Source organism: Takifugu rubripes, chromosome 9, assembly GCF_901000725.2.
Source record: "Takifugu rubripes chromosome 9, fTakRub1.2, whole genome shotgun sequence".
Classification (NCBI taxonomy): domain Eukaryota; kingdom Metazoa; phylum Chordata; class Actinopteri; order Tetraodontiformes; family Tetraodontidae; genus Takifugu; species Takifugu rubripes.
Window position 1 is genome coordinate 11,004,207 of NC_042293.1, and position 13,092 is coordinate 11,017,298.

The 13,092-nt window shown below is 46.7% G+C and overlaps 1 protein-coding gene across 1 annotated transcript in view; it reads left to right on the top strand.

Moving 5' to 3' along the window:
* The window catches only part of lingo1a (leucine rich repeat and Ig domain containing 1a), a 63,765-nt gene that overhangs the window by 2,518 nt on the left and 48,155 nt on the right, over positions 1-13,092 (top strand). The gene's annotated exons all lie outside the window — the stretch shown is intronic.

Consider the following 13,092-nt stretch of genomic DNA (forward strand, 5'->3'; position numbering starts at 1 on the left):
TACGTCCATATGGGGGAGACGGGTGCAGTGAAGGTCAGAAGGTTCAACGCAGCTGATGATGGATATGAAACGGAAGTTTTGGGAAACTTTGGTGCTGAGCCCTGAGCAGCAGGAGGAGCTCCCCACAGAGAGCACTGCTGAAAGAGACTTTAGCTAAAAGAAATGAAATGTCGCGTGTGAGAGGAAAGGAGACAGAGACATTTTGAAGATGATGATGATGATGATGGTGGTGGTGGTTAGTTATCACCAGAAGGGTCCGAAATGTGAACTTAATATCTCTGGACAGTGATGGAGAGGGGAAATAAACTTTAAGGGCTTTTTGAAGACTTAGTTCGATCCTAATTTTATTCATAAGCCCTAAAAACTCGGCTTAATCGGAGTTTCACGTGGTCCGATTGTGCGTGCATGAAGACACCTGATGCAGTTACAATTTATGAGTTAACGTGTGTATTCACGAGCCAACGCAAAGCTTAATACGTGTTTTTTTCCTTGTTTGGAAAGTTGTAACAAAACTAAAAATCCAGTCTAATATTGTGGTGAGCTGTGGCAGGATTTAACCCCCCCCCCCCCCCCCCCCCCCCCCCACTGAAACTGTGTGTGTGTGTTAACACTTTGTAAAGAGTTTGCAACAGTTTGTGAAGGTGTGACTTCAGCATGATGCACATCAAAAGGGGATTCAGTTCTTTCCAGTCATGAAAGTCTGCAGCGTCAAATTCTGCATACGCCCGGAACATCAAGGCTGTTCTTTCAGGATTAAAACGTGGATTTAGCCAAACTCTGCCTCGCCAACCTGTTTGAAGCACCGAGGTGTGGACAGGAGGAGCGGAGACGCCCGCCGTCAGATGTTTGTTGACTGCTGACCGCGGGGGAATCAGGCTTCATAAATGCATTATGGGAGGACAGGAACAGGAAGTTAGAGCGGAATGGGGGGGGGGGTGAGACTTACATGATTGGAATATTCCATCCCAAAAATTAGCCTTCAATGTCAAATTCAATTATTTATTGATCAAAACCAAAAGGAAAATCGCTGTTATTTGAAAGTGGGAGGAAAATATCACCCCGATGCGATATGAGCAATGTACATAAGCACAAGCTGCTGTTAGCGAGGTTAGCAGGAGACGCTCGGGCCTTCGTTCAGTGGGTAAAAGCTGGCGGTGCAGCGGGTGACAGTGGCTGAGTCACGGCGCTTGTGACTGGCGGTCCACCCACAGCCAGGAAGTGTTTCCGCCCATCACCAAATGAGACGTTAACTGCTAATTTTTCCCTCAACCTCTGAGGCAATTATTCTCCAGACAGTTAGCATGTAGCGGCCATTACCGATAGAGGCTCTCGATCCACCGTGATGCATGAAATGAAGTTGGCAAATTTGTCGCGCGGCTGAAGTAGCGTGAGGGGGTTCGTTCAAGAGCCCCCTCACACAGCCTGAAAAGAACCTGATGAACTAACTGTGGTTAGAAATGTTACGGTTTAATAAAGTGGATGTTGTTATTGACGATGCAGGATCATATCACCAGTAATCGCGACATTATTGTGAGGAGGATTCTGTTTGTCTGTGAAGATCTGGAAACATCCGCGGGGACGAGAACATCAAACCTTCTTTAATATATCAAACAGTCCGAACATTGTAATGTGGAGATGCGTCTGGCTAATTTGATCCCTCCTTAACGAACTCTGGCTCCTCTTAAACAGATTCGTGCTTGCTATAAATACGGGGCCTCACCGCTGTGTTGCTTGTATTAATCATCATGTGAGCATCATTATTGGAAAATTCACTTTGATGCACATGAATAATGGATGCCTACACTTCCTGTGCTGTGTGTACACATCCAAAAATGGAGGCACGGCGGCCGACTCCGCTTGCGTTCATTAAAATCCCATTTGGGAAAAGAAAGCATCAGCTTCCTTTCTTGTGCATCACACGGCGCCGTAACAATGTCGACGCTAGAGCGAAACCAAGCAAAAGCTTCTGACTCGCGGAGGAACAGGAGTGATGTCTGCCACAGAGGAGACGGCTGCGCTTGCTAGCAGCCGGCTGCTTTGTTTCATTACCGACGGCTGAAAGGACAGACAATACGGCCGCACTCCAGCTCATTAGACTTTATTTGATTACTGGCACATATCTATATGTGACTATAGAGGAGGCTCTCAGGGAGACGAGGGGGAGGGGCTTGTTTATTTTTAGCTTCAGTCTGAAACTGTAGCTCCTAATGGTCCTGCATGAAACTGGAGGAGGAGGAGGAGCAGGAAGAGGGGAAGGAGGAGGAGGAGGAGCGGAGGAGGAGGAAGAGGAGGGGGAGGAGCAGGAGCGGAGGAGGAGGAGGAGGGGAGGAGGGGAAGGAGGAAGAGGGGGAGGAGGCGGAGGAAGAGGAGGGGGAGGAGGAGGAAGACGAGGAGGGGAGGAGGAGGAGGGGGAGGAGCAGGAGGAGGAAGAGGGGAGGAGGAGGAGGAGGAGGAAGGAGAAGATGGGAAGAGGAGGGGAGGAGGGGAAGGAGGAAGAGGGGGAGGAGGCGGAGGAAGAGGAGGAGAGGAGGAGGGGGGGAGGAGGAGGATGAGGAGGAGGGGAGGAGGAGGAGGGGGAGGAGCAGGAGGAGGAAGAGGGGGAGGAGGAGGAGGAGGAGGATGGGAGGAGGAGGAGGAGGAGGAGGGGAGGAGGAGGGGAGGATTGCCTCCACCCATCCTCACCTTTAGCCTCTGCCTTCATTTGCTGATGCATAAATCATTCAGATGCTAAACTTGTCAGTATCCACGTCAGTAACTTAAGATGTTTGATCCACCATTTGAAAGAGCCACATTTAGCAGGAACAAAACAGCACAGGGCTAAAATTTCATATTTAGAGACAGAAAAGTGCAACTTTAAGCTCAATTTGAATCTAATCACATGACATTTTGCCCCCCTCCAGCCGACAGTCAGACCTACGCTGAATAACAAAACATTACATTTAGTTACACGTGTGTGTGTGTGTGTGCGTGTGTGTGCGTGTGTGTGTGTGTGTGTGTGTGTTGGGGGCGGGTGGGTGGGTGGGTGTTTGGGAGGGACCATCCCCATAATGGCCACCACTGGAGTATTTCCCAGCCCTCCCAGTCCTGGAGTGTGAGCCACGATTGCCTGAGAGTGAAAGCACTGACAATATTTATGACTATCATGGATGAATCACCCAGAACTCTATTTTTGGATCCAAGCAGCAGGGAATGGCTGGTGAGAGGGGATCGTGGGAAATTTGTTACTTATAATTCATTATGTGGTTTACTGGAGCTGGAGAGGAAACATGGCCTGAGGTTTCAGAGATATTAAAGAGATCTACAAGAAAACAGTAAAGTCACCGCTCGTGTTGATGATGGAGTGATTATTATCATTATTCTTATTATTATTATGGTGTTTATTAGTGCTCTTAACCTTGATTTGACGCAGAAGTTGTTTTTATTGTCACAGGAATAAAATTGTGCACAGGTTTTGAAGGCAACATTAGCCGCTTCATGGATCCACGTCTCGTTTGACAGCATCTTTCTGCAGAACGGCGTTTAAACAAAGAGGAGCCTCGCACGCACACGCGTTCACAATGACACTCGTGTTGGGAGGGAAAATATCATGCTGAGGCTTTGTGTTTGTAATTTGGAGTTTTTGTCTGCTATCTGCAGCTTTCTGGGAAAACACACTGACACTTCATCTGGTGCCACTTCAGCCGCAGACACAAGGGTACGAGAACCTGACGTGCATCTGAACCCAGAGGAGCTCATGGTGACCGTAACAAGTCAGGTGACAACTGCGAGACTGGACAGGAAGTAACAGTTCCAGACTTTTAGGGCACACTAGGCAATCACAGCAGGCCCAAGCACGTTTGGCTAGCAGAGCAGATAATGGAGCACAGCACTGACGCTTGCCCTCTCGAGAGACTGAATGGAGGATCAGTCACATCTATACAGTGGGCGAAGAGGCAACTGCTTGGCTGAAGGACTTTATATCCACTGAATAAATGAATAAATGTAGCTAGCATGAGCACTAGCATGAGCACGAGCCCGGCACCCTTGCCTGGCTCGGTGCGGATGGAGGGGATTTCTCCAGATTTCTTGTATGTTGCTCGTGTGGGACTCTAGGTCCTCTGTCCCGATGACTTCACTGTCGTTCAGGTGAGTCTGCAGGTTAAATTTCTGCTTCTTGTTCATAATAATTAGAAGAAAACCTTCATCCCTGGTTCAGGTCTCAGCGGGGGCTTTAAATTCCCCCTCAGCATCGCAGACACTCGACAGGAGGCTCCCCGAGATATTTTGTGCCAGTCAGTCTGGACTCATCAGTTGCATCATCGTTATCCTCTTCGGCTTCACTGGTGAAAGTGCAGCGATGGCGGCGGTGGGAGGATCCACCTGATAGCTTATACAGCCTGCTCGCTCAAATGAAATGAGGCAATATGTATGCTGTTTGTAGTCGCCAGCAAGCAGCAGAAAGTGGGTTATTTTATCAGCACATCTTGACTGCATTTGTGTCTGACTCTGTCCATTACCGATAATGTGAGGGAGCAGCGCGGCGTTTTTTGCAGCGCACACAGGTCAGTTTAAAAAGGTGCCTGGCGCTCAGGAAACGCAGACCTGCGCCGCAATCTCCAGCCCGCCTCTCCGTGTGCACACATGAAAGGCGGGTGCGTTCGTCGTAGGTGGCAGTTGGTGACGAGTGCCGCCGCCCGCTGGGATGAAGTGAGCCTCGCGGCATTACAAGCACTCAGCCTCTGCTCCGGCAGGAAGGGGGGGCTGTCAGAGGTTAAGAGAGGGGATTACCGCGGGAAAAAGGGGTCCGAGAAGGAGGAGAAACTGCTGTCATCGGCTGTAACAACCTTAAGTAGGCCAGGCTCAGGTGAACTTTCCAAACTAAAGCCAAATTGGAAAAAGGCCCAGAGAGTGGAGAGTAGCCCTTTGCCCATGTGGAGGAGAGAAATGTTACATCAAGGTTCTGGAGATTAATGTTATCCTTTTATTATTATATAACAGGTTAGAGTAGAAAATGACGCACAAATGTGGCACGTCAAAGTAACGGCTCTAGTGGTGTTGGACAAAAGCTCAGGAAATGAATTATTATACTATAATTCTGCATGTACTATCATCAAACTGATTAGCATTAGCATGAAGAGACCATAAATTAATGCTAATTCAACTGCATTCTCATATACAGGTAAAACATCATCATGTGTCTGTTCCCATTTGAAATATGCAAGTACTACCAAGTACACTCCAAGTGTCCCGATGTGTCCTTACTCCACCCATTTCCTGATGTATTGTGTGGACTCCGGACAGCTAGTTATCCCACAATGCATTGCGTCTTCAAGTGTGTCCTCCAAAAGCTCACAAGTGTGTACTTAAGTCTTAAAAAGTGAGAGGAGAAAATGATGGAATCTGACAGAAAAATGTGTGTTATCCAACACGTTTGACACGTCGGCCTGTTGTCCACGTGGCGGCGTGTCAGTATTCAGAGGAGCCGCCTACTCAACTCTCACTGACGTTTCATTTGCAACCAAAATGAGGCGAACCTTGTGCGAAGGCTTTGCCCCCCAGCTCTTGGACTCGTGCTGTAGGAACAGATCACTCTGTAGGTTTACAGGAGCTACAACCGTTAATCATTCCAACAGTGGCACTTTTACAGCGTGGCACCATCCACCAAGACACTGAATGCTTAAAAAGTTGTCACAAGCAATTAAAAGTCAAATTGGAGCCACCTTTTGAGAGGGTCTTCAGGGTGGAAGCAGGAGGAAATGACAAAAGTCAGGTCCAATTCCTCCAAGTGCAGTTGGATAATGGTTTGGGTCCAACTGAGAGCGGTAGAACTGTCCTGTTTATGAGATAAGAGCCGTAAAAGTGCAGTCAAAACGTGCGTGAGCTTTCATCTCCTCTGAAACGACTTGACTTAGTTTCAAACAGCTTGTGAGGTCTTCCTGATGTCCTGTCCTCTCCAGAAGCAGCTCCAGCAGTGGCCAAAACTTCAGTTACTGCAAATTGTTTTTCCAGGCTACAAACTGGCAGCATAAAAATGGATTTGTCTCCGCTGGCCGAACACACTCATTGATTGGGACTTTTGGGGGATTTAAACAAGATCAGCTCCAGCTCAGCTGGTCCCCTAGAAGTGTGACACACAGCTAACACAACTGATAACTAAATCACTTTAACATTGAAGTTAAGACGTTTCCAACATTTTATTAAAGGTGCAAATTGGTGTTGTAAAGATAAGATAACAAGATTAGGATTAAAGGGTGAGTAAGCAATAAAACAGATTCCCTTAAGAGTATTTTTTTAATCTTTAACAAAACCAGGCTTTATTGTGTAAACTGCAAAATAAAGGACAACTATTTAACCACCACAGGGAATTTTCCTGTTTCAGTTCAACTAATTCTGGCCTTGATATTATTTATGGTTGTGCTGGCTAGTTTAGCACTGCTGACTTTAGTGAGCACAAAACTCTTCTGGTCTCTACACGTCATGGGGGTGTAACGCTGATCGGGATTGGTCAGAGAATTTAAGTGGGCGTGGTTAAAGCCGAAAATTGGAGATGTCATAGATAGAGTGAAAATATCGAAGACACTTAAAGTCGAGAAAAGAGGGAAAAAGGTTGAAGATTCCATGTGAACGTTCGAAGCTTTTGCTTCAGAGCCGTAAAGATGAAGTAGATCTACTCCGTTTCATCGGCGCAAGGCTCATGGGGAGGTACTCAGACAACACAGATTTACGATCTAATTGCTTCCCTCAGACAAACAACTCGGCGTGTTCTCCTAAAGCAAATCTGCTGCTGTATTTACTCGCATCTGCGGCCGATGGAAGATAGAACCGGAGGATCTTAAGGCTTCCGGCTGTGTTGCCCACAGCTCGTAGTGAAACTACAGTTAGCTGGAAACGCAAGATGGCATTAACGAGGCGAGGGCGGGCTGTGATTTGAGCTGATGCCACGTTGTTTTTAGGCACTCGGACTGCTCTTCGTAACGATTATGTTCTCATTTAAAGCGTCACTGTAGTGAGATCACACGTTCATATCATTTTATTCCAAGCAAGAGAAATAAAAATGGAGAAAGACGTCATTTGTCTGCACTAAACACTCGCGTGGGAAGAACAAAAATCCCCTCCTGGTGCGTCAAAGGCAGACGCTGTTTTCATTTGGAGTCACCTTGCTGCGTAGAGAAAACATTAACGCAGCCACGATATTATTACCTCTGCTCAATCTCCCCAAATGTGTCCGTCTTTGGTGATGCTATCACTCCCCCGGTGGATTATCTACCTTTGCCTGTGATCTGGAAGTGCTTTACGATATCAATTTGCCTGCTGTTTCATTTCTGCAGGAGACATTAGCAGCTGCTTAAAACACTCTGGGAAGCTGCTTCTTTATTCATACCAGCCCGGGCGACGCTAGTCGTTTGGTAGGAGAGGGGTATTTTATTGGTGATAAAAGATTTGCACGAGCGAGCGCCTGTGATGGTCTGTCATGTGAAATATTGTAGTCATGGGCAGCCTGACATGTTGCTGCAACTCAGCGTTGCTCTTCTGGTTCTGGCATGTTTGGCTGAATATCTTCAAATAAATTATTGGTTTCCATGAAGCTGCACAGAGATGAGCAAATTTAATAGTCTTTTGTGCCTAATAAAGGACAGTATAATCCACCCAAATGTGCTCTTTATGGGATATTTGGGTGTGACAGGCTTGACATTAATTTGATAAAACCCCAAAGCTAATTTCTTTATACCTCTTAACAAAGGAACTTCCTTCTTAGCCCACGCTAACCCCTGATAAGGACACTTGTGTCTGCTCATGTCACATCAAGCTCACCTTTCGTGTCACCTTTTGATGTCATCCTGGATCATGAGGATCAAGGATCAAACCCAACCCGCCAGCCCTTCACGTGATTATTCCCCCTGTTGGAAGTTTTGTTTTAGTTTTCTCCTTACCTTAAACGTAGCTTTCACCTCATTATTTGTCTCCTTACTGAGCAAAGATCCTCGACCGGATCTCGGAATTTCTGAAGCTGCCTGAAAAGGACTAGTAAATATTTCAACGCGTACAAGCCCACGTGAGCCTGGTCCTGCTCAGGGTTTCTTCCTGTTCAAATCCTAAATCTGACACGGCCGTATGTGAAGTCATGGCAGGAGCCCTCGATGAGCCTGTTAGAACAAACATGTCATTGTCTCCTCATCTGGACCTGTGGGGTTGTTAATACTGTCAACAATGATGTGGGGGTGGGCGTGGGGGACTAATAGGATGGAGTTATATTGGCTGAGAGGAACCACTCAGCATTCCAGCTGTGTGGGGGCAGCGTGGGATGGCTGATGTTGGCTCCAGCAGCACCGAGTGTCAGCCTCGGCCTACCTGTGGCCGGTTTCATCCTCCTTCCTGCTTATTTATTTATACATCTTGGGTCCACTTCTTATTCTCTGACAGAACCAGAGACCCAACGAGTGGGAGTTCTGCTGCAGAGGCTTAATTGATTCCTCTTCTAAACAATAAACACTTCTCAGTGACCCACATGTGACTTATTGATTTACACCCCCCCAACCCCCTGTTGAAACCCCGCCCCCGCCCCCCATCCTCGTGCCTGAGCTTGCTGAATTATCAGGGATCACATGGAGCGCTGCTATCCTTCTGATCTACAGCCCCGACCAAAGGCCCTTGACCTTTGAAGGAGATTTTCATCACAGGGACGTTCATTTTCTCTTTGTGATTGGCTTTGATGTTTAGTTAAAGGGATGTGCATTTTATTTAGAAGGCATATAAATATAAAGCACAGATAAACCCGCCGCCGGAGCCCCAAAACAAGCAACGGTGTCAAGAAAACTTCCCTTTGAACAGGAAGAAATCTTAAGCGGGACCGGACTCACATGGGGTTCAAAGGAAAATTAAGACGATGTGAAAAAGAAAATCAACCTTTATATTAGGAGCACTGCAGCTGACTTTAAAACAAATTTTACTTTTTGTGGTTGTTACAGGTTCCTGTTGTTGTCATGTTGGAAAAAGTTGCACATATTGTCGTTCCCTCCTTAGCGTGATGTTGATGGCTGTCCTCTGGTGAATAAGCGGCCTAACCCCTCCAATCAGCTCCACATGGAGTAATTGCTTTGTCATTTCTCCCCAGAATGATTACACTCAGCGGGTTTCATTCATTCCAATCAGACGCCGCTGCCACAACGGCGTTGGCACGTTGGAGCCCACCGCTCTCCTGATATGTGATTAAAATAAAAAAGAATAAAATTAGAAAGAAAGTAAAATGTTGGATTTTGTCACTTTTGGATACAGATTAAAATAAAACACAAAGTTGCCAAAAACCCATTTCAACTATGTCGTCATGCTGTGTTAACATGAACTACCTTGATTAGAAAGCAATAATAAAAGACCTTTGAGCACATATGGATCAACATGAAGTCATTGCTTCACCCCCCCCAGGGGCTTCCTGGCTCAAGGGGAAATCTGAGGACGGGTTTCTGTGCCTCTGGCATGGCGGAGCCCGGTCCTGGGCTCCGACACAAACCGCACGCTTAATTAGTCACACCTCATTCATCCGGCTGACTCAAGGTCATTGGAGTAATTATGTGCAGGTGGGGACGATTATGCTAATGCAGCGGCATGAATGGCGTCTGCCGTCGTTGGGTTCCAACGCTAGTGACAAAGGAGGCTGGATTCAGGCCTCGGCGCCGCCGCTTTGACATATGATGTCTTGTTGTAGGTCGGTGCGAGTTTGCTGAAGCCATTTTAAGCAGACTGTACAGGAACAATAAGTGGCTAATGATAAATGTGTGCATCCAGGAACGCGGCCACACATGAGCCAGACGGACTGTGGTGTGTTTCCCCGTCCGACCCCAGGAGATGCAACGCCGGCCTCGTTGACGTCGCTTTCCAATGTCCACACAGCGACTTATCGGACGGCCCGGTCCATTAGTTCACGGACTGAATTACCAATATTTGCGGCGTTATCTGTGGTTACCGGGACCGAGTTGTTTGTCCTCGCAACTCCCACGTGTTCGGTCACCTTTGGCGAACGCACACATCTCACATTTGGCTGCATATTCCATTTGATGGGGAGGTCTGAGGAATCCCACAGGCTCAAAGGTGTCTTGAAAAACAGTGGCAGCCTTAAATCAGACCGTTCACGACAACAATCGGGGAGACAGTGAGCTGGCACCCTCCGCTATAAACGCCAGATATAGATATGAGTCAGTGTTTAGAAAGTTTCCCTTTAAAGTCCCCAAAGCAAAAAATCCTGAAGTGTAAATTTAGACGCGGCATATGGTGAGCATCAGATAGTGGGTCCAAAACTAGCACAACACACACCAACAGCATTCTGAATGCTAACTGAAGCAGTAGGCACGATGGCTGCGGGCATCTTTGGACTTTAAAAGGAAAATACCTCTGATGTTCTTGTGTCTCCATTTCACATTCATTATCGTGCAAAAGCAAAAAATTCACAGGTATCGTTCCAGTGATGCGTGGACTGGCAGCCTCGTCTACCTGAAACTCCGACTCTGTCGCTCTCGTGTTTTAATCGCCGAGGTAATACCCCGAGAAGTGGGGCAACGGGGGTATTTCTCCTCTGTCGCCTCTGAATCGCTCGGCTTTGACATTTTCCAGCACTGAATGGATTCCAGAGGAGAAGGATGATTTCAACTTCAGGGGAATTTAATTTAGAAGCAGCCCCGATATAAGTTTTAGCACAATAAAGCCATTAGCTGACTGGAGCCCTTTTTTCTCTCTCTTGTAGGAACTGGTCTGTAACGGCGCCACTTCACACTACTTTAATCACTCCACTTCTATAGAAGTTCCAGCTGTAGTGCTGCTTTATTGCTGAAGTTTGATTGCGTAATGAAACACTTGTTATGGCATGTCTGACTTTAGTCTCTCTGACGCCGAGCTGCCGGATTAGCAGGTCCGCAGCCTTTTAATTAAAGACTAAAGCAGACAAAGGGAAAAGTGAGGCACAACAGCGGCTTGTCAATTATTTATTGACTTTTGACTCACAAAGTGCCTCTCATCCCTCCTACACACACACACACGCACACACGCACACACACTTTGCACTATCCACACCCTTGGCCAGCTGCCCTCTGTCCCTAAACACCCCAAACTTTAACCCCTGAAGCCCTAAAGAGGCAATACTGGGAGTGTTTACATTATGAACAGATTATCACCCATGTTCACACAGGCTAAGAGTCATTCTTTGTAGAAAAATCATAAAATAAATATAAATATGAAAAAAAATATATAAATATGAAAAAAGAAATAGTGGGATGTTCCTCACTATCAGATTCCATATGGTTCAATAGTGGCAATATTCCATAATGTGCTGTGTATTATGCATGAATATCATTTAATCATGCATAAGATTATATTTGTCATCAATAATTGGATTGATATTCATTCAAATGCCTCAATCAAACATGTCCGCTGCCTGTTGGATGACTTTCTTTGACAAATATACAGTTTTTGACATTCTAGTTCCTTCATGTTGCTTAAAGGTGCAAAATTGGAACTGAAATAACACATCTTAAATATGAATAATTCATATATTGATGATTTAGAGTAGGTTTTCATGTTGCTAAGGGGAGAAGCAAGATCCTACGTGTTTTATTAGTTTTCAATTTCAGAAGTCATCAAGTCTCTTTCTTTCTTTCTGCCAGCATATAATTAGTCAGGACTCCACTCGTCTGCTTTTTCCCCCTAAGAAAATGTACATTTGTGTTCTGTGTACCCTACTTCTGCTGTTTTCTCCTCTAGTTTCCATGGCAACATGGCAGGGAATGAAAGACGAGCTATTGGCTCCAAAGTTTCTCTCTGCACTAATGGAAAGGCTCCAGGAAGTGCACAGCTCTTCATGCTATAGATTAGTGAGGATGCTAAAGAGCAGTCATGCTAACCTTATCTACGTTCACATGCTACATGTTCTTTTATATTTGCTCAAGAGAAATGAAGCAGTTACTGTGCTGACTGATGTGGCTGGAGGAGTTCAGACCCACGATAATGATCAGTTCTCCACTGTTAGATGTTGTTGTTGTGCTATTTATCAGAGGTGGAGGAGAAACCAAGCTGAAGTAAAGCGGGGCCACAGGTGAACGCGTCGTCCACCTGCTAGGACACAAATGCCGGTACTGTCGCAGTCCCAGCCGGAGCCTCTTCAGCTCACCATCAACTGTAACGCGTCTCCTCCTTGTGCTCACTTGACTTCAAAAAGAAGAGGAGTGACCTCCGTGAGCCGTCTGTGCCAACTTTTCATCACAACTTTGGCTCCTGTCTCAGTTTCCCACATCTATATGTCGGCGTCGGTGTTTGTCCACCTGCCCAACGCGTGTTTGCACAGCAGCTTCTTCTGTTCTGCTGATATTGCCGTATGCATATATTGGAACGCGTCCTCTGAACCGGAGCCTGCTGCCGTCTCTGAGCGCATATGGGACATATGAAAATCCTTATTACTTTTTCAATGCCCACATCCGTGGACCTGTGGGATCTTATCGAGGTTCCCAGGATCCTGCAGGAAGCTGCGACGTAAATCTGGTAATAAACACGCCGGGAAACATCCAGAAGTGCTGATTTTGAGCATTGCCACAGAATAATAGCATCTGTAAGAGCTATATATTTCAATTTAATAAAGAACGAGAGGCTGGACGACATCTGCTGCCTCCGGCACAAAGGCCCAGTCGAATCTATCGGAGCAGAAAAGAGCAGAAACAACTGTGAGAGAGCGCACCTCCATCAGACGCCGTCACGCCGCCGAATCAATACGAGCCACGTAATCAGAGCCGGCACTCACCGGCGTCGCGAGGAGCAGGTTGGATGTCATCCTCTGCACTGTGGACGCACAGCAGCACCCGTGGCTAAAAGCTATTAAGGATTTAGAGCAGCAATTTGATGCTGTGGGGGAGACAATTTGGCGGGGCGCGCAGGTTAAATATTAGTCAGAGTGGCTGTTTGAAACGAGCTCGAAAAGGACGGAGATGATCAGGAAACATTAATTAAAAGTGATGGATGTCACTGAATTCTGAGGCGATAAATAAACCCAGCGACTCCTCGGGGCGCGTCCCACATCCTCAGGGCATGAAAGGAAACACCCGGAGGACCCAGCGAACCAGCAGAAGGCTTGAAAAAATG